Below are 20995 nucleotides of genomic sequence, written 5' to 3'. Positions count from 1 at the left end.
CGTACAGAGCTAATTTTCCCTGTTTTATTTTCTCTACATGGTTGCCCGCCTGCTCGAGGAAAAATGAGATGAGGAGAGACAAGCGATCCATCCTGTCCCAGCCACCTACTGCCTGACCGGATAAGCCAACACCATGATGGACATTATTACATCTTTTCCTTTTCTTTATTTCTTTATCTAAATTGTTGTTATTGTCATGGTGACCGGTGTCGGCCAGAGGAGGATGGGTTCCCCCACTGAGTCTTGGTTCCTCTCAAGGTTTCTTCCTCATGCAAAAAAAAAAAACTAGGGAGTTTTTCCTTGCCACGGTTGCCCTTGGCTTGCTCACTGGGGGCTAGGACTCGGCACTTGTAAAGCTGTTGTAAAAAGCACTATATAAATAAAATTTGATTTGATTTGATTTTGATTTGAATTGGCCGGCTTCAAAATGGCAAGAACCTTTAAAAGGAGCTTTCCAATTTCAAGTAAATTATGTTTTCTTATCTGCACTAAGAGCCCTGATGCCTCTGTGCATAAATCCACAGGTGGATCAGAATCTTCAGACACATCAGACAGAACTTTTAAAATGACATCTTCATTCTGCACTAAGCAATTTGTCACATCAAAATAACTGGTCCACCAGATCTCTAGAAGCTTTTTGAGAGGGGGGGGGGGGGTGTCATAACGCCCAACCACATAATGTTGCTGGAAAAATGAATTAAGTGTGCTAGAAAGTGCAAAAAAGGATTCAGCACGCGAATCTGCTTGCATTGCATGGACCACTGTGAGATGTAGCTGATTATAACAGTGAATGTAAGGAATTTCTCTACCAAGTTTTCTTTGAAGCAGTGTCTGCACTCCACCTTTCAACCCACTCATTACAGCTGCTCTGTCACATTCAGCTCTGCCCTCCTCCCCAGTCCCGTGTCATCTGCCTTAGCCCCGCCTTGTTTTCCTGTTCGCCTTGTTTCGTGATCCGTCTCACCTGAGGGTCGTTTGTTCGTCTATATATGTCTTGTCTTTGTACCAGTTGACTGCTGGTTATTATTTCCTTAATCTGGATCTATGTCACGGGTATTTGGTTTGTGCACTTTCTATTAAACCATCCTCTTTCCCTGAGACTTGGCGTGATTGCTTCCTTTTTAGTTGCTCACACTGCCCGTCACAGAATAACCAGCCACCTTCGGAAGCCGCCAGTCTCCCTTACTTTCTCCTTCGTTCATGGTCATGTCTTGTGGTAAGTGTTTGTCTACGTGCTGTGTGTTTGTCATGTTTGTCCGAGAGTGTGTTGAGTCTGTCCCCCACTCGTCCCGCCACTAGAGCTGGGGACCGGTAGACTCCGCTCTCGCCCAGCGAAACTACCGGTGCCTCACATTGCGCACGTCCGTTGTTCGTTATCGTCTGTATGTGTGTGTGTGTATGTACGTTGTGTTGTGTTTTAATAACGATGCGGATGTGAGCGAGTGTGTGAGTGTGCCGTGGTGTGTGTGTTTCGCTGGTGGTGTTCGTGTGTGTATGTAGACGGGTCCACCGATGCGTGCTGCGCGCTAGAACACGTGACGCAGGCGTCTCTCTGCTCCTTTCGCCTCGCTCACCCGATATCCCGTGGTGACGGGGGTGAGCGACTGCGAGCCAGAGAGACGCGTCGCTGTGGGCGTGACGCGCAAGCCGCTTGCGCATAGCTCTCTCTCTCCAAAGATCTAAGGATCCCATGGTGAAAACGGTGAGAGAGAGAGAGCTGGAGTGGGCGCGTCGCGCTCCGCAGAGCGCGCGCATCAGTGGGCCCTGTCCGTTTGTTTGTGTTCTGTCTTTACGTGTTCGTTTTGTCCTAGAGTGTAGCGTGCTTTGTTTTATGTAATTCCTCTCTTGCACCCCTCTTCACTGTGTGTGGGGAGGGGCCCATTTGAGGTCCCGTGCCACTGGATATGGCATGGAGGGCATCTCAGGTGCGTTAGTGTTATATGTTGTGTTTGTGTTTTGTTATTCCTCGGAGGGGCCCCCCTAAATATGTTTTTGGGGGGGAGTTATGGGGTTCCTGTGGCTCAGAAGGCGCTGCTCCGTTGGGAGACCTGTCCTGTTGGGAGGGACCCCTGAGCAGGTAGGAGCCCCTGTACCCCTTTAAGGAGGCAGAGGATGCCTGGGGGGTTAGCGGCAGGGTGTTTCCTCAGGCTAAGAAGGGGTCTCCTCCCCCCTGGGTAAAGGGGGTTTAACAGGCAGGGCAGTGCGTGTTATATGTTGTGTGTCGTCTGTGTGCGTGTGTGTGTGATGTGTTGCAGGTCACTCCTGGTGGTGGACTGCGGCACTCCCGGACCTAGTGGGGTCTCCAGGCGAAGACCCTCCCCTTCAAGCTTGGGGTGGCCAGCGTGTCCCTGATGCGGATTGCCAGGGCCCTGGTCTCTGGCGCTCCTGGGTTGGGTGGAGGAGTCCACCTTGAGATGAGGGGCCCCGGGAGGGGTTCACTCCCCAGGAGTCTGGGATGACCCCTAGTGAAAAGGGCAGGGGTCAGCTCCGAGCGAAGAGGTAGGTTCGGGAGGTGGTCGGTAGAAGCCGTGGCCGCACCCCAGTGTGGCGGCCTGCACACATCCACACCTGTGACGTCTGTTGGGCCATGTGCTCCCGGTCCGCGCACAGCGGTGGGGCTTAAGCGGCCTAAGGCCGGTTAGGGCGCGAGGGCCCTGTGACCGACCAGGGCGTGGTTATCGTCTTGTTGACGGCCCAGTCGATCCAGGGTCCCGCCCAGGAGGCGAGCTAACCTGTCTGTCTTTTTATGTTTTCAGCTCCAGGACTGCAGGGAACTGGTCTCTGCCTGGTCTGCGTCCTGTGACGAGGAGCTTTTGTGTTTTGTGTTTCAGCTCAGGACGGCAAGGAACGGGTCCCTGTCTTGTCCCCGCCCTCCCGCCCCTTTGTTGTGTTTTGTGTGCTGCCGCTGTAAGCCGCACATCCAGAGGGGAGTGCGGCTTTGGTGGGGGGGTCTGTCACGTTGTGGGGGGGCCCCCTGCCGGTCGCCCCCGTTTACAGTGGCAGATGTCCTGTTTTGGGTCACGTGATGTTCGTCCCTCAGGTGGGCGGGACCCGTGATCCGTCTCACCTGAGGGTCGTTTGTTAGTCTATATATGTCTTGTCTTTGTACCAGTTGACTGCTGGTTATTATTTCCTTAATCTGGATCTATGTCACGGGTATTTGGTTTGCGCACTTTCTATTAAACCATCCTCTTTCCCTGAGACTGGGCGTGATCGCTTCCTTTTTAGTTGCTCACACTGCCCGTCACAGCACCAACCAAAATCTCGCCTAGGGCACCACATTGGTCAGGGCTGGCTTTTTTCCTAGACAGATCAGACCAGACACTTAATTTGGAGGCATTGTACGTAATTTAATACAAAACTGTAAACATTACACAGGCAAGGTTCAAAATCACATAATAATAATCAAGGTAAAAAAAATCTGTGGTCAAAACTAGAGAGCAGAGAGACTAACAAAACCAAGAGGTAATGTGAAGCACAGAAAGGTCTCAATAATGACGGGCAAGAACAATGAAGATAAGTCGCTCAGTATGACTAACTGAAACACAGTATCTATATGACAACAGGTAATGAACAGCAGGTGAATCAATAATCATGTGATGAAGATCTAACAAGGTGGTGTTGGGAATTATGAGAGTAGTATTGTATCTGGACAGGGAAATTATGACTTTTTAACAATCAGGAAAAATTATCTATAGGAAAAAATCAGGAAAAAAAATCTATAAGAACCAAAATATAGATTAAATGCAAAACGTGATTCAAATATTGCAATTCATAGCCTACTACTCTAGATATGTACACTTTTTAATACAAGGAAATAGCTAGGAAGAGCTTGTATGAAGAAGGTTTTGTCACTTGTTGTCCTCTTGATCAACTATATGTAATGACGACATCTCGCAGAAAATAGAGGATACTGGGAGAGATTTTATTAGGGGTTTTATGAGGCACATAAAAATTCTAAGGAGAGACAGAAAGACACTCAGAAAGAACGCTTACGTTCATTGAGCTTACTGGGCATGGTTAACAGAGAACAAGGTATGATAATACAGAAATAAACTTAACAGGAGACACTTGGGATATAACAAAAGCAAATTAACCAGACCACTGAATAAAATACTGAAATACATAAGGGAACAAACTAAACATAACCAGAGCTAAACAAAGTTACACACAGAAAGAACTAAGACCTAACAAAGATGTGCGAATCAGCACATCGAGTGCACCTGACCTAAACTACAACAATACAGGGAAACTGCATTAGAGAAACACTGAGAATACTCGAAGGGAGACACCGGGGAGGCAACTTGGCTAAGTGGCAGATGAGGGCTAGAACGTAGACAGGCTTAGGAAACAAACATGAACACAGAGAAAGACAGACAAGGGACTGGAGGGAACAAGGGAGCTAAAGACTGCCAACTAATCTAGAATAAAGACGCAGGTGAAACTAATTACTAGGGAGGAGGGGGTTGAACTGAGACAAGGTAAATAAACGCACATGGAAAGGAAAGAAACACGGGCAAGAGGGGTATATCTGACAGTGGGCTATACGTTACACTACTAAAGAAGCAATGTCTTGCTGTGAAGGTTCATTCACATCCGTGTAGAATTCTTCACAGCTTTCATCACAGAATTCTTCACAGAACATTTTGCAGAACTTTAACCATTCTATGTGGTTTTCCTGGACTTTCTTAAGGCAGCGGCGATGGCAGTATGGATGGCAGCATTTTAGAAATAGTGCCAAAAGTGACAGCATCAGCATGATAGAGAAACCTCCAATCTGGAATAAAAGACAACATGGTTCTGTGTAATTGGTGACTGTGTAGATTGTATAGTAAATTGTAAATCTTACAAGGCAGATATTAAACCTGGATGCTATGGATGCTAAATGTTTACATAGAGAACATTAAACATTATCAGTAAACCCATTCAAGTACTACTGTTTTTATGGTCATAAATGTTCCTCCAGACTTGGGAACTTGGGAGGTGTTCATGATCAAATTTAACTAGTAAGTAGCTTACCTTAGAATTGTAAATGATGTCACTGCGGTCTTTATATCCGTAACATGTAGCATTTTCTTTATCACTTAATTTGCCATACACACAAGGCAGATATCTGCCATCTGCGAAGAACAGGGCTAACCAAACAACACTCGAAAAGAACCCCAGCAAAACCTTTATTTTCCAGTCGGTATAGCACAAAGATATTTTATAGCTCTGCTGACTTTCCTCCTTTTTCTCTTCTTCATTTGGTATAGATGCAAGGTAAAACGTGATGGTGAACGCAATAATTGCAGGGATTACCAGGTAAAAGCTGAATATCATATTTCTATGCAATTCTGTGCAAGGGCACACAAAGTCACTGTCGAGGATTTTTTCTAAAGCAGTAAGTCCAAACAAAACTAAAAACATGCGATTACGAATGTTTTGTCCAATCTTATTTAGAGCATATTTCCAATCCATTTCAAGTTTAAGATAAACCTGAATCTAAAAAAAACAACACAGCCCAGCCTACTAAGAGTCACTTCAACCACAAGAGATAAATAACAGGAAAGGTTGTAGTCTACCTCCCTCCAGTATCATGTGCTCCATGCAAGCCTTTCTAGAACATCATTATGAGAGAATCAGGCAAAAAAAAGCTGTCAGCATTTCTTATCTTTTTGATGACTATCGTTTCAGCATGGAGCAACCAGAAGTGCAGGTCTCCAACTAAAGCGTTCCATGAAGGCATCAAAAGCGAAAGCTAACTAGCTACAACATAAGCATATAACATAAGAATGACCGTCAACGTTCCTGAAACTTAAGGGCTTCAATAGAACAAATCATAATTTAACAACCCCATAGATGTAGAGAGATTGTAGTGAAGTCGGGTTCATCTGTGTGTGTGTGTATGTGTGTGTGTGTGTATGTTTGTGGGTGTTGCTTGTCTATGTCTCTGGTGCACCATGAAAACATGCAAACATGCGCAAGCATCATTAAACCACTGTTTAGGAGGATACAGTATAATAATGACACCACTGTTTAGGAGGGTATAGTATATTAATGACACCACTGTTTAGGAAGTTATAATATAGTTATGATACCTCTGTTTAGGTGGTTATAGTATAGTAATATATAGTATAGTAGGCTAATATAGTATAGTATAGTAATAACACGACTGTCTAGGAGGTTAAAGTACAATATGAAATTGATGTTTAGGTAGTTATAGTAATAATTGTTTAGGTGGTTATAGTGTAGTAATGATACCAAGGTTTGTGTTCTTATGAAATTTTGTTAACTGTAATATAAAGTATTATAGTTCACAGTGGTCCACCTCAATATCAGTGACCATTATAACATTTTGTCTATGGCACTTGTGAGAGTGACTAAAATATTTATTCATTGTTTATTATTCAGTGTTTATTATTGTTTTATTTTTATGTTTTCTAATGTATTACTGTTATTGAACAGTATAGTAATTGATTAATCTAAATTTGTCACTACTTAAAAATGCCTGTCTGCACCACTCTGAACAAATCTGATAAATAAAAAATAAACAAATCTACAACTTCTGTTTGATGCTGCTGACTAGACATCACTGACACAGATTGCTGACACTAGACATCACTGACACATCACAGATTTTTTTCACAGATGGAGTATTTCTTCTGCAAAATGGACAAGAGCAGAAGTACAGAGTTTTATGTCACATAAAACAAGCTCTAATGTTTGTGAAACCGATCAAGGAGAAGTCTTTTAGTCCTTTCACACAGGGCATGCATTGGAAAAGATTATCAGTACATACTGTAGTGAAGTAGTTTCTTTACATCATTCAGAAAGGACGTTCACACTCACACTGTAAGAAAGGCATTAAGTGTTAAAGTTCATTTGCTCATTTAAGACAAGTTGCAGAAGGGTCCCTCTTACTCAAGCATCCGTGTCAGGGCCCTTCACTGTGTTCAGAAACCAGCTGCCTCGCACATCTGGAGCTCCTACTGTTATGGACCCAGAAACTTCCATGTTTGTTTGTTGGTTTGGAGCCCCCTTGAGGCCATTTGTGAAGTTATCTTTTTTAATACTTACCTCATTTCTGGTTTAGACAGGAAGTAGTTAGTATTCAGGAAATTCAGTGACAGTGTTTTTCTGTGCTACACATCCTTCTCCATCCTTTCATGCATGTCTATTAAGACGCAATGTCTGTAAGTATATATGTTTATAATGTTAATATTGATGCTTACAGTACATTATTTGTGACCTGTTACTGTGTTGTTTATGAACTCAGTCAATAAACATAGTTGTAATAATGAACTTGTGTTCCGCTTTATTAAACCAACTTCAACCTACATGTGCTACACGACTTTCTCGCCACACATATATATGTCTGACCTTCTATTAACTACCGCAATAGATCCATCTAGTGGTCATATGTGGAACTTCAATTGAATGCATTCTGCATATCAACACATCCTCCCTTTTCTAGATCTAACATTAACAAAGATACTTTAAACATTCATCAACAATTGTCAACAATCACTTTTTTTTTTTTTAACAACAATAATAATGAACTAACATTCAGTCCATCCTCTTACAAGTCCAATCTATCAGGTCTTTTTATTTGTCGACCAGATCTTCTCAGGACAGGTAAGTCCGACTGAACATTGCTTGTATCCACTTGCAAATGTCCATTATCGTCTGTATTTGATGCTGTATCTGCACTGAATGCATCAGATTCCTTCTCAGTCTCTGTGAAAGTCTCTTTTGTTTTCAGAAGGCTGCGGCGGTTCCTCCTGAGCACATGTCCATCCTCCGTCTTTACTGCATAGGATCTAGGTCCGACCTCCTGGAGAACAGTTGCTTTCCTGTTCCATGCATCTTGATCCTGGATTCGTACCACGTCATCCTTGGCAAGTGGACTGAGAGGTTTAGTTGACTTGTCATAATGTTGCTTCTGTTTCCATTTCATGCTCTCCCATTTTGTCTGTATCCCTGTGTTGTACTTGATGTCTGTATAACAGGGAAGGGTTGTGCGTAACTTGCGGTTCATTAACAGCTCTGCTGGGGATAAACCACATTCAAGCGGAGCAGCTCTGTAGCTTAGAAGAGCTAAATAAGGATCTGACTTGCTGTCTGTGGTCTTTTTCAGAATCTGTTTGATGATGTGCACCCCCTTTTCGGCTTTGCCATTTGCCTGAGCATGTTGAGGACTGGATGTGACATGACTGAAGCCATAGTGGCTCGCAAACTGCTGCCACTCCTTGCAGTTGTAACAAGGACCATTGTCACTCACCACAGTCTTTGGTATTCCATGCCGGGCAAATATGGACTTCACATGCATAATGACAGTACTGGCAGCTGTGCTTGAGAGCAAGGCAATTTCAGGGAAATTTGAGTAGTAATCAATGACTAGCAAATAGTCCTTCCCATTGCAATGAAACAGGTCAGTTCCAACTTTTTCCGAAGGAGCAATGGGAAGATCTGGAATCATCATGGGTTCCCTTGCCTGTTTGCTCTGGTACTTGTTACATGTTTCACACTTTCCTACCATGTTTTTGATGTCCTTATTAATGCCAGGCCAATACACAGCGCTTCTGGCTCTCCTTTTACACTTCTCTATTCCAAGGTGTCCCTCATGTAGCTGTCTAAGTATCTCTGGCCTAAGGCTGTATGGAATGACAATTCTAACAGTCCATTTGCCACACTTAGCTCAGATCTGAAGTGATAGTATTCTGGACAGGAACCCCTGGGCCATCCGCTGTGCATATTGTTGATCACTGTTTGTAATACTTTGTCTTTGTCCAATTCATCACTTATTTGCTTTGCTCTGACGTCAGATACTGGAAGGGACTCAACTATCATGTTGATGTGATTTTCAATTTCCTTTTCAGTGGAACTCACGTCACTCATCACAGGTGCTCGTGACAGTGCATCTGCCAACACTAAGTGTTTGCCTGGAGTGTATACTAACTCGAAGTCATACCTCTGCAATTTCATGATGAGTCGCTGGATCCTGGGCGACATCTCGTTGAGATTTTTCTTGATGATCGACACCAGGGGGCGATGATCTGTTTCGACAGTAAAAGTGGAAAGCCCGTAGACATAGCCGTGGAATATTTCTAGTCCATAGGCCAATCCCAAGCAATCTTTCTCTATTTGAGCATATTTGGTTTCAGTTCTTGTCATTGATCGCGAAGCGTAGGCAACTGGCTTCCAGCTATCTCCTTCTGCCTGCAGGAGGACAGCTCCCAGACCATCTTTCGACGCATCCGTTGAAATCTTCTGTGTCTTTGCTGGATCATAGTACGCAAGCACAGGGGACTTGGTCAGAGTTGCCTTGAGAGCGTTCCATTCTCGCTCATTCCTTGTTGTCCACTTGAACTCGGTGGAGTCACGCAGTAGGTCCCTTAGTGCTGATGTTTTCACAGATAGGTTGGGTATAAATTTGCCAATAAAGTTGATCATCCCCATCACTCTGAGTACCCCTTTTTTGTCTGTGGGGCGTGGCATGCTAAGGATTGCTTTTATTTTTTTGTCATCCGGCTCAATGCCTTCAGCAGACAGCTTGTCTCCGAGGAATGTTATTTTTTGCACACCAAACTGACACTTTGCACGATTCAATTTCAGTCCATAGTCAGATATCCTGTGTAGGACTTTTGTCAGTCTCTCGTTGTGCTCTTGTAGGGTGGAACCCCATATGACTAGATCATCAATGTAGCAACGAACCCCTACTAGACCCTCAAGCATGTTATCCATCGCACGATGATAGATTTCTGATGCTGAAATTATGCCAAATGGCATCCGCAGGAATCTGTATCGACCGTAGGGCGTATTGAATGTGCAGTATCTTGAGCTTTTGTCATCTAGCTTAATTTGCCAGAATCCTTGTGCTGCATCCAACTTTGAAAAATACTTGGCACCTGCCATTTCACTTGCAATTTCCTCACGTTTCGGTATTTGGTAATGCTCACGTTTTATGTTCCTATTTAAGTCTCCTGGGTCCATGCAAATCCTCAGCTCTCTGTTCTTGTTCTTTTTGTCTACACACACCATAGAGTTTACCCACTCTGTAGGCTCTTCAACTTTTGTGATCACCTTCATCTCACTCATTCTGTCCAGTTCCTTTTTAAGGCGCTCCCTCAGTGGTGCAGGGATTCTCCTTGGTGCGTGGATCACTGGTTGCGCATCCTCTTTCAACTGAATTTTGTATGTGTATGGAAGGCAGCCCAGTCCTTTGAATACATCAGGAAAACGTTGCACCACAGAGTTAACTGTGCTGTCGTGTGTCATCACAGCTTCTGCACAGTTGATTTGGTAGACTTTTCTCACCAGATTTAATTTCTTCGAGGTGACCCCTCCTATCAGTGACTCTCGACCTTCAGGTACTACAGAGAACAGCACATCGAATTCCTTGTTCTTCACCGTAACTCTCAGTCTGCACTGCCCCTTGCTTTCAATTTCTTTTCCATTATAATCTTTCAGCTGCACAGTTTTCTTGAGTATTTTTGGCTTTTCTTTCATTTCGCTGATGTCTGTCATGCTGATCAAATTGGCTTGCGCGCCTATGTCAATTCTAAGTGCTACCAAAGCTCCATTTATTGGCAGTGAGACTATCCAGTTGTCATCTTCTGTGTGACTTTCTTGTGCTTTTGTGGCTTGCCCGTTCTCAGCATTTTCACATGACACCATGCCTACGAAGAAAGTCTCACTTAGGTCTGTTTCCTCAACCATCCTCACTGGCCTTGATTTCTCCTTGGTTAGACATTGTTTGGCGAGATGATTTTTTCCTTTGCATTTTGCACATGTTTTGCCATATGCAGGGCACTGTCTTGGCTCATGTTTTCCACCACATCGTTTGCAGCCTGTTGCGTCTTTGTTATTCTTTTGTTGATAATTTCTTTTCATTTTGTTTCTGACGACACTACGGCAGGTACTCGTGCACTACGGAGGTACTCGCATCAGCAAACATCTTTGCATGCTGTTGCGCTAGCTCATTAGCATGGCATATTTTCTCTGCCTCTTCCAAAGTTAGCTTATCGTCTCTTAGCATTCTCTCCCTCGTCTTTTTATCAAGTATTCCGTAAACTATCTGATCGCGGACCATGGAATCTTTCAAATCCCCAAATTCGCATGACTGTGCCTTTAGTTTTAAATCAGTCATAAAGCAATCAAATGTTTCTCCCGCCTGTTGCAGTCGTGAACGGAATACATATCTCTCGTACACAATGTTCTTTTTTGGAGAGCAGTACGCTTCAAATTTCTCTATTACCTTACCGTAGTCTTCTTTGTCATCAACCGTGGCAAACTCGAATGTGTTGAAGACCTCTATAGCTTGGGGACCCGCAACCGTGAGCAGCAATGCAATCTTCCTTGGCCCTGGCTTATTGTCCATTCCCGTGGCGGACAAGTACAGCTCGAATTTCTGCTTGAAAGACCGCCAATTGCTGTCGACATTTCCGACCAATTTTAGTCCCTCCGGTGGCTTCAACATTTCCATCTTCGGTTAATTCTGTTGTCTGACATGAAGTTTTACTCCTGGTACCATGTGTTGTTTATGAACTCAGTCAATAAACATAGTTGTAATAATGAACTTGTGTTCCGCTTTATTAAACCAACTTCAACCTACATGTGCTACACGACTTTCTCGCCACACATATATATGTCTGACCTTCTATTAACACTAGAAGTCCCAGAGAAGGGTCTTTCAACACTTCTACCATCGGAACCCAGAGAAGGGTCGAGAGAACTGAAGGATTTTAGCTAACACCCTATTATCAGCTGCGAGCAGGCACTTTTGTTCTGTAAATAAGGCCATTACTGGCGCACCACAGGAGGGGGCATGCTTCAGCTCACAACTAATTGTTGTTTTTCATTGAGTTTAGCCATTTAGTTAGTTCTATTCAGTTTGTTGTATTTTATAATATAAAGGTTATATATATTGTATATAGTTTAGTTTTATCTGAGCAACAAAGCACAAACAATAAATTATTTTTTAATATTTTAAATAGAAAATTAGAAATTTTATAGCCAGGTACATGTGAGTAATGACCAGAAGCATTTGTGTCTAAGTCAGGAGGACTGAAATTTCAGCATGAGAAACATACAAAAGAACAACTGTTATGTTTCCATGCTTTTTTATGTTCCATGCTTTTTATTATTGCCATAAAATTATACAAAAAATACAAGGAATAAAACAATTCCACACATATTTACAATAGGCTGCAGTGCAGGGCTGTGTGTGTGTGTGTGTGTGTGTGTGTGTGTGTGTGTCTGTGTGTGTGTGTGTGAGTGGCATGTCCTTCTTGTGTGACTAGCACTTCAGCAGTCACTCAGCAGTCTGTCAGAACATGCCTGGCACTGCCAGGGTATCTCCCTGGTACATTTGCCACACGTGTATCTGTAGCAGTCGACACATCTCACATTTGCACAATTGTTCATGAGTGTTCTCATCAGAGCATTCACATACAACTATCTACCCAGTCTGCCAGTCCCTCATTTGGGGAGAAAGCTACAGTACTGTGGCTATTCCCACTTTAGTGACCCCATTTTGTTTCTCTTTTACTCAGACAATAAAATATTCCAATACAGTGAGGACATGCACCTAAGACAAAAATTTCAGACCCCTCCATGATTAAAAAATTGTCTGGGGCATAGCCACAATAGTGTAGCTTTCTCCCCAAATGAGGGAGTGGCAGACTGAGTGGATAATTGTATGTGAGTGCTCTGTTGAGAACATTTCAACTTTATTGTATATATTTCTAAACTTACATCATGTCCTCTGTAGCTTCTGCTCTCAGCCAGGCCCTCTGACTGCCTCTCTCACCTTATGCATGTCCCCTGCACAACAATGCAGCTGGGGGATGGGCAGACACACTCAGGACCAGCTTACACACTTTTGCATGACCTTTTTTGAGGTGGATCAACACAATTAATTTGGTAATTTTTTTCAAAAATTGTTATTTTGAACCCACTTATCTTTTTTAGAAGAAAAACATTACTAACATTACTACATTTCTACCTGAGCCTGCCAAAAGCCAGTGCTGAGGTATTTTGGATCATGAGGCCATCCTTTGTCATGCAGCCACTTCTAGGTAGACGGGGGGATGGGTGATAGTGTGAGCTATGTTGATCCATTGACTCAGACGGAGAAGAAAATACCCTTTCAGAGAAATCTGAACTTTAGCTATTTTGACCAATAATCATGTCACCTTTTGCAGTGAGAAAAAAATCCAAAATTAGTACAAAGGAGGCAGACTTGAGATGTTTTGGAATTATAGTTCAAATAATGTCTGTGTCAGTTTTATAATAAAGAGAAAGATGACTGTAGCCACCTACATGTGGATGAAAATTCATGTCACCACACATTTCACTTACTCTGTTGACTGAGAAGCAAGGATAGCAAAGGTTTCCAGTACACAGCAGGCTTTGGACATGATCCTGGAGGGGCCGTGGGCGGGTGGGGTTCCCTGGTCTTTCTCTGCCTGCCTCTGGCCTCTGGGGCCTTGCTAATAAGTACATTCTGTACATTTATCCTATGTTGCACTTACATAAACACACACACTCACACACATACATCAGTCATTTGTGCTGTATGTCTTACTTTCTGCTCTTCATTTAGTAGCAGCAGTTGGTGAATCATTTGAGCTGTTTTTTCTGCTCTTCTGTCTTTTCCCTTTTTACTTTCTCTCCCCTTCTTTTCTCTCCTGTCCTGTATGGTTCACCTAACCCCAATTGTTTTTATCACTATTGTACTGTATTATACAGAATTGTTTTCTTTTGATCCTTACATGAAAACAAAGTTGTCCTCCAAAGGTGAAAGGGTGGAGGTGGGCCAAAAAAAAAGTTTGAAAAGCCCATATGAAGCAATTTTCAAGACTAGGGTCACAAATGTCACACACAACACATTGTTAGTTTTCAGAGAGTAGTGAAAATCTGTAGTAGTGATATCTCTTTTGGTAAGATTTCCTAAATTTCCTATTTTTGTTTGCTGGTTATGGCTGTATTTGGAAGAGACACACTGCAAAATCTTGATCTTGATAAGTTAAAATTGCTCAGTAATATTATTCTATTTCAAGTAGCTGAGGGTTTTTTGTATACATTTATGTAAAAACATTTTTACCTATTAGCAGTTTTTCAAAAGACAAAACTACTTAAAATAAGGTAAAAAATATCAGAGCCATTTTGACTAATCAATGTGCCACCTATATGCCATTATAATTCAAATATTATGTTTGTGTCAATTTCACATTATTTCAACCTTTCACAAATCAAATCTCAAACATATGGTTCTGTAGATGAGGAGACTTATTGCAAGAGATCTTGCACAGTCTCATATGGCAGTCAAGGAGGTGCAAGCTTTCAGCAGGAACCACCCATACCTGACACACGCCTCATTTACATAACACTGGAGGCAAGTTCAGCTCTTCTCCCCCCTGCTGATTCCTCAGGCAATGGGCACTTTTGCAAATGAATGGATGTTAATTGGAGCCACCAGAGGTGTCAGTTTGGACTAAGGTTCTTTGGACCCTCTTTTGGGACTTCAGGGGGGTGGTTGAAATTTCAGGGACTTCTAGTGTTAACTACCGCAATAGATCCATCTAGTGGTCATATGTGGAACTTCAATTGAATGCATTCTGCATATCAACACAGTTACCATAAGTTGTGTGTTTATAATTAGGTGGTATGCTCCCCCTGTATGCCATGATGTTTACTTATAATAGCAAATTCATACACTTACTTGTGTGTATTATCTAGAATATGCTAGATCCGCTCCTTATTTCTTGTGTCTGTAACATTTATGTTTATGATATTGTGTTGCAGTTTCACACTGTGGTTCAGTAAAGAGTCCAAGTACAAGCCTCAGCTTCAGTGGAATTTATTGAATACTGTGTTTAGCTGTCTGGGTAGCCCAACCGCTGGTGAGACCAGTACACCTACTTTTACTTTAGCCCCTTTGTGCAGAGGCCATTTTCATCCCTGCAAAAGAAGTAGGCCACAACAGAATGGAAGTGTTTTTAAGCCTTTGTTTATGTCTAAATATTTTGCTAGCTAGCTATATTTAAGAGAAGAGAGAGAGCAAAGGGGACAGTGTTGAAATCATAGGATTTCCCCAGGTCCAGTTAACAGATAACGACGAGTTGACTAGGCAGGAGACAGGAGCCGAGATGACAAAGAAAACCTCTATTCCTGACATCAATCCCTGTCACTAAATTGGCTATTAACTTTATTCATTGTCATTCAAAATCTTGAGCCTGTGACGGGCAGGGTGAGCGAAATAAAATGGAAGCGATCACGCCAAGTCTCAGGAAAAAAGGATGGTTTAATATAGAAAGTACGCAAACCAAAAACCCATGACTTGATCCAAATTAAGGATATAATAACCAGTGGTCAACTGGTACAAAGACAAGACATACAGTATATAGACAAACAACCATCAGGTGAGACGGATTGCGTCCGTCTCACCTGAGGGACGAACACAACACCACAATATAAACAACAACAACTGCCGCTGTGGACGGAGGCGACCGGTAGGGGGCCGCCGTACCGTGACAGAGCCATCTTTCACTTATACGTTTTGATGATAAATGGCACATAATACATAGACAGACACGAATCTGAAGTAACACACAGGCGTACATGGATATGCCTACGTCTGAAATAATACAGCACATATTAATACCTGGGTATGCCTAGATTTAAGACAACATATCACACATTAATATTTGGTTATGCATAAATCTAAAAACAGCACACACTAATATCTGGTCATAAATAAGTCTAAAATACTACAGCACACACTAATATTTGGTAATGCATAAATCTAAAATGATATAGCCCATGCATATGAGCATATGATGCACAATAATGAATGGGAGATATAAATGATTATATACTGAACGGTACTTGGACTTGACCCATTAATACATAATACATGAGGGGTCCTAAGTGGTGCATTTATATCAGGTCTACAGGTCACTTAATGTTCAAATGGTGTAGACACAGGATTTAACCTAGGTATCAACTCTAGTCCAGAGTTCTTAATCATATGCTGGTAGGGAGACATTGGTTGAATAAGAAATGTTTAAATTTAATCTGTCCCACATATGATCCCATTGAGAGCAATGTTCCCTCTTCTTTTTTTCCCATATGGCTGCCCTCCTACCTCAGAAATACTGAGACAAGGAGAGTCAAGCCTTTCCCGATATCCACCCTGGGCCAGCCACCTCCTGTCTATCCAGTTGTGGATGAAGGATCAAACCACTGCCCTGGACCCTCTCACCATCCAAAATTCTCCCCTGCTATGGCTGTATCTCTGTGACCCTGGAGTACTATTACCAACCATCAAGAAGTTTAGGACTGAATAGGAATTACATAGAGAACTCATGTATATAAATACACACAAAGATGAGATTTATTTATCCTTCCTATCTTTTCTTAGTTTTTTCTATCTCTCTAATTGATGTTATGGTGACTGGCGTCAGCCAGAGGAGGATGGGTTCCCCCCCTGAGTCTTGGTTCCTCTCAAGGTTTCTTCCTCATGCTCTTAGGGAGTTTTTCCTGGCCACTGTCGCCCTTGGAGTGCTCACTGGGGGCTTGGACTCGAACACTTGTAAAGCTGCTTTGTGACAACAACTGTTGTAAAAAGTGCTATATAAATAAATTTTGATTTGATTTGATAAGGCCCGAGAGCCTTAAGTTCTCCCTCGATGATAGGGGTCCGGCTGGAACGATGGCAAGTTTGGTGTCCCTTTAGGCTAGATTATTATCCAGTGTCTGTCTTGGGGCTTCTTGGAGATGAGTATCGATGAATATCAGAGGGGGAGAGACAGTTTAGATTGCAGCTGTGGAAAGTACAGATAGGATTAGTTCCTCAAATTTGTGGGTAACGGTCTTTCCTGGACTCGTGACTTCAGAGTTCCTCAGCATAAGGTTGCTGAAAGAAGCCCTTTCTTGGAGATTCTCACTTCTCACTGCAGGAGTCAACTTTATGATGCAATGCACTTCCTGTGATTGTGGCCTGTAGGCCCTCAGGGCAAGGGATTAGAGAATCTTTTGCTTTCTCCATTACAACATACAGTCAGACCTTGCCTGTTTGAGGCTCATTGTAGACTCACAAACAATCCTAATGCCCACTTTGATGTGCTCCAACTGAGTGGCCCTACTCCTGGCACTTGAGTATCCTCACCCCTACGTGGAGCCTCTCATCATCTCTTATTAAAACTCTGGAATAAAAGAGACATGCACGGCGATAGAGAGATTGATTAATCACATAACTGGTATCATCAGCATTACTGACACGGTCAAAACACACAGCAAGGGGGTCCAAAAGGAGCAGTCATGTGCTGCACCGTGACAAGAACAATCAGAGATCACGGTCTCACATCAAGTGAAGTGGTTTATGCTTATCCTCATATCTCACATCTTTCTGGCAGGTTGTTAGTACAGAGACTCTCTCACAATAAGACATTCTTTGGTACTTTTACCAGAGTTTATAGTACTATGGGTTTGACTCTAATCGTCATTTCTGTACTGCCTGAGTCAAACTATGACCATGAACTTTACTGGGTATGTGAAACACACATTGCTATAGCAGGACCAAAATCAGGAAGTGAGCTGCTCAACCACTGCAGGACACACTGCAGGATGCACTGCACATTGTTACAACCACAAGGCCCATGTGAAAAGATGCTTAAATAATTGAAAAAGCATGCTGAACACACAAACACAGAACTGTTTCAGTGAATGATTTGCACTCCTTTTTGAAATACCGTAGGAGTTTATATTCAGATATGACCTAACATTTTTGGGAGGAGATGGCAGTGCCTTGCATCTTGTTTAAACAACTTTACATGATGTATTTATTATTATATTTAGAACAATAACAAATATTCCTTAATAAACACCTCTTATGTTTCCATAGTATTTATCTTAAAGTTTACTGTTTCTGAAACTGAACCTGTGCCTGTATTATGATTGTTTGACAGCCTTATTCGATCCGAGTTGTTAATAAATCTGCTTAAAAGCACCTAAATGTCCCAAGGAATGTCCATGTCATGCGTGACTCCACCTCCTCCGTTGATCGATCTGGTTGCATTCCTTCCCATGTTTTCTGTGTTCCCTTGTGCCTTGTTTTATGTTAATTTCTATGCCCCTGTTCTGCCCCTTGGTTTTAATCATTTACCTCACCTGTACCTTGTTTCAGTCCTTCATGGTGTGTATTTAAACTCCTCTTTTTATTCAGTACTTGTGGGTTTTTGTTTCGTCCATATTTGCTGGTTTCTTCCTAGGTTATTGTGTTAGAAGTTTTATCGTTAGAGTTTGTGTAGTAGTCTCCTGGTGCAGCCCTGATCCTGTTCTGTTCTGAGTAGTCTCCTGGTATAGCTGTGATTGTCTTGTCTGGTCTGTTTGATTTGAGTATTCAATGTATTGATATCATGTATGTATCCTTTGTTTCTGTTGAGCTGCGATGTGTTAATATAATAGTTTGAATATAGTTCTGTGCTGTGCCGTGTTTGATGATAGCTCTTTTTCCTTTAAGCATTTATCTTCATTAGTTTTCTGTTAGGACATTGTCATGATTTAAGTTTCTCCTTCTATGTATTTATGTTAGTGTGAGATGGCTCGTTCTAAAAGGACACAACATAAATAATCAAGACACCACACGGACGGTTTTTTTGTCCAAACATTTTTATATATGTATTGTTTTTTCTACTTTCCAACCCTGAACAGAACAACTTAAGGAGATAACATTTGGAAGGGCTCGTACCAAAATAACAAATAAAAACAAGCTAAACCCCCCCCCTCTCTAACTTCCCTAAACCAAAAGAAATAACCAAATAAACACAGACCAATCGTCCCTAACTCTCTATTCTCTCACAAAAACAGGAGAAAAGGACAATTTAAATAAATAGGGAGTCCCCCAACATAATACAAACGAAAAAACACTTAATGAGTGTCAGGGCTGGGTCTAGGACCTTTCCTCCTGTCGCCACTAGGAGGAGTGCACGCCTTCACGACCTAACGAGACGCAATCAGCAGTAAGGACCTGCAGCTGTGCCTTCCCCTATTTAACAGGCACAGTTGCAGTGCCTCACTGCTGAGTTGTTTGTTGCCTCTCGCACGTACTGCCAGCCGGTATTCTTCAAGTCTTTCGTACTTTGGTCTCTCGTTTTTTCCCCTGTTCCCTTCGAGTCTCTCTCCTGCGCCCTTCCTGGCCTACCTCAAGTTTTCCCTCGCTGTACCCTTCCTGTACCATTTCATTATTTTGTTCGTTTGTGCTCCAGTTCTTACCGACACATTGAGTTATTGCCTCCGTGTGTTTTTGGTTCTCAGATTTCATTATTTTGTTCGTTTGTGCTCCAGTTCTTACCGACACGTTGAGTTATTGCCTCCGTGTGTTTTTGGTTCTCAGGTTTCATTATTTTGTTCGTTTGTGCTCCAGTTCTTACCGACACGTTGAGTTGTTGCCTCCGTGTGTTTTCAGTTGGGTTTTTCAGAGACTTTTCTCTGTTTTTATTGTCTGCGTTTCCCGCTCCTCGCGGAGGTCTCAGTTCGCTATTTGTGCTTTTGAGTTTGCTCCTGAGTCCATCAAACAAAAACCCCGTGGGTCCTCTGTACCCTGAGGACCCTCGTTACAATGAGAACATATGGACCCACACAAAGTCTGGTTATGTAACGCAGCTGTGACGTTGGCGGCTGGACGAAAGATGAGACACGGAATCCCTTGTTTCCGTAACAGACGTCACTTTTATTTAAACAGATATTGCGCAATAGTGCACGAGAAGACGAACATACACAGCAACGTGTAGACTATAGACAACGACGAGCACAGGACACTGCGCGAGCGCACATTAAATAGACAAACCACATTAGCCCCACGTGATTACGAGACGAGCCACAGGTGAGACGGATTATCACAAGACACAACCACAACCACGCAGATCCACAGACGCAGACGAGTAGACGTGGACAACGTAAACACACGCCCAAAAGGGAGGGGCCCGTGGTCCTCAACGTGACAGCACCACACGCTGCAGAGCGAGGAGACGGACACAAACACTGAGGAGAGTGAGATTTATTCAGGGGAATTCCATAGTCGTGGTCATTTAAACAGGCACGGGTCATAACAGGGTGGCAATCATAAGATCCTAGAGAATAGAGGCCCTCTGACATCGCAATTGGCATCTGAATCGCTTTGGGGCCCCCCCAGACCCCTGGGCCTCCGGGGGGCGCCGGCCCCACTGGCCCGGTCCGTAATACGGCCCTGCCAAGATCTGATATATATCCAGGGTAAACAGCTGATCTTACCTTACGTTTATGACAGAAATTACTTTGATCTATTATCACAAACTCTCTCTGTCCTCCAACTTGCTGTCCTGTTCTTCGCCTCTTCCTTTTTATTGCACTCTTGCAGATCATTCGCAGTGTTTTATTCATTTTGGATAGCGTGCGTGTGCTTCCACAAACACCGTCTTGTATCAGATCGATTTGCCGCAGCCTTAATCCTTGTGCAAACCTAAAAAGAAAGATTGTAAAAACTCATGCACCACTTTTAGATTCTTTTAGGACCTACTGACTGTATTGTACTGAGTGGAATGAGTGAGTGAGCTTGTCACAGAGTTAAAAGCTAGGTCTGTGAGAGACCTCACATCTATTAAAAATAGCAAAATTTTGTTTGTGTTAAAGTCATTTTTGTTAGTTTTCTTTTGTTTCTTCTTTCTCAAAAACACACGTTATATGTCCAATGTTTTGCAGACATTCCTTCTTTGTAACGCGTAATGCCCAGGCAACCCCTAAACTCAGCACTAGAGGAGCTCAACCCGACTACATCCCCCACCCATCTCCAGAATACTATCTCTGCCAAAACCTGTTTGTATAAAGAAGAAAACTAGAGTAAATAATTGTTACGCAGTTTAAAATTGCATCATAACCTTAACAAAAGAATGTACATCAAAACCTAATGAGGGGGCATGTTGATAGTCATGGTTTTTGAAGCCAGAAATATATTTAAGCCTTGATTTGTACA

At 42.6% G+C, this 20995-nt stretch overlaps 1 long non-coding RNA gene across 1 annotated transcript; it reads right to left on the bottom strand.

The window, feature by feature from the left end:
* Nucleotides 1–3904: 3904 nt before the first annotated feature.
* Nucleotides 3905–5886, bottom strand: LOC143481852 (uncharacterized). The gene is made up of 2 exons (XR_013122086.1): nt 5020–5886; nt 3905–4777 (listed from the first exon to the last, which is right to left on the bottom strand). It is a non-coding gene; the product is annotated as an uncharacterized LOC143481852 (long non-coding RNA).
* Between the last annotated feature and the right edge of the window lie 15109 nt (nt 5887–20995).

Source organism: Brachyhypopomus gauderio, chromosome 18 (assembly GCF_052324685.1).
Source record: "Brachyhypopomus gauderio isolate BG-103 chromosome 18, BGAUD_0.2, whole genome shotgun sequence".
Lineage (NCBI taxonomy): Eukaryota > Metazoa > Chordata > Actinopteri > Gymnotiformes > Hypopomidae > Brachyhypopomus > Brachyhypopomus gauderio.
This window is presented reverse-complemented; position numbering and strand designations above follow the sequence as displayed.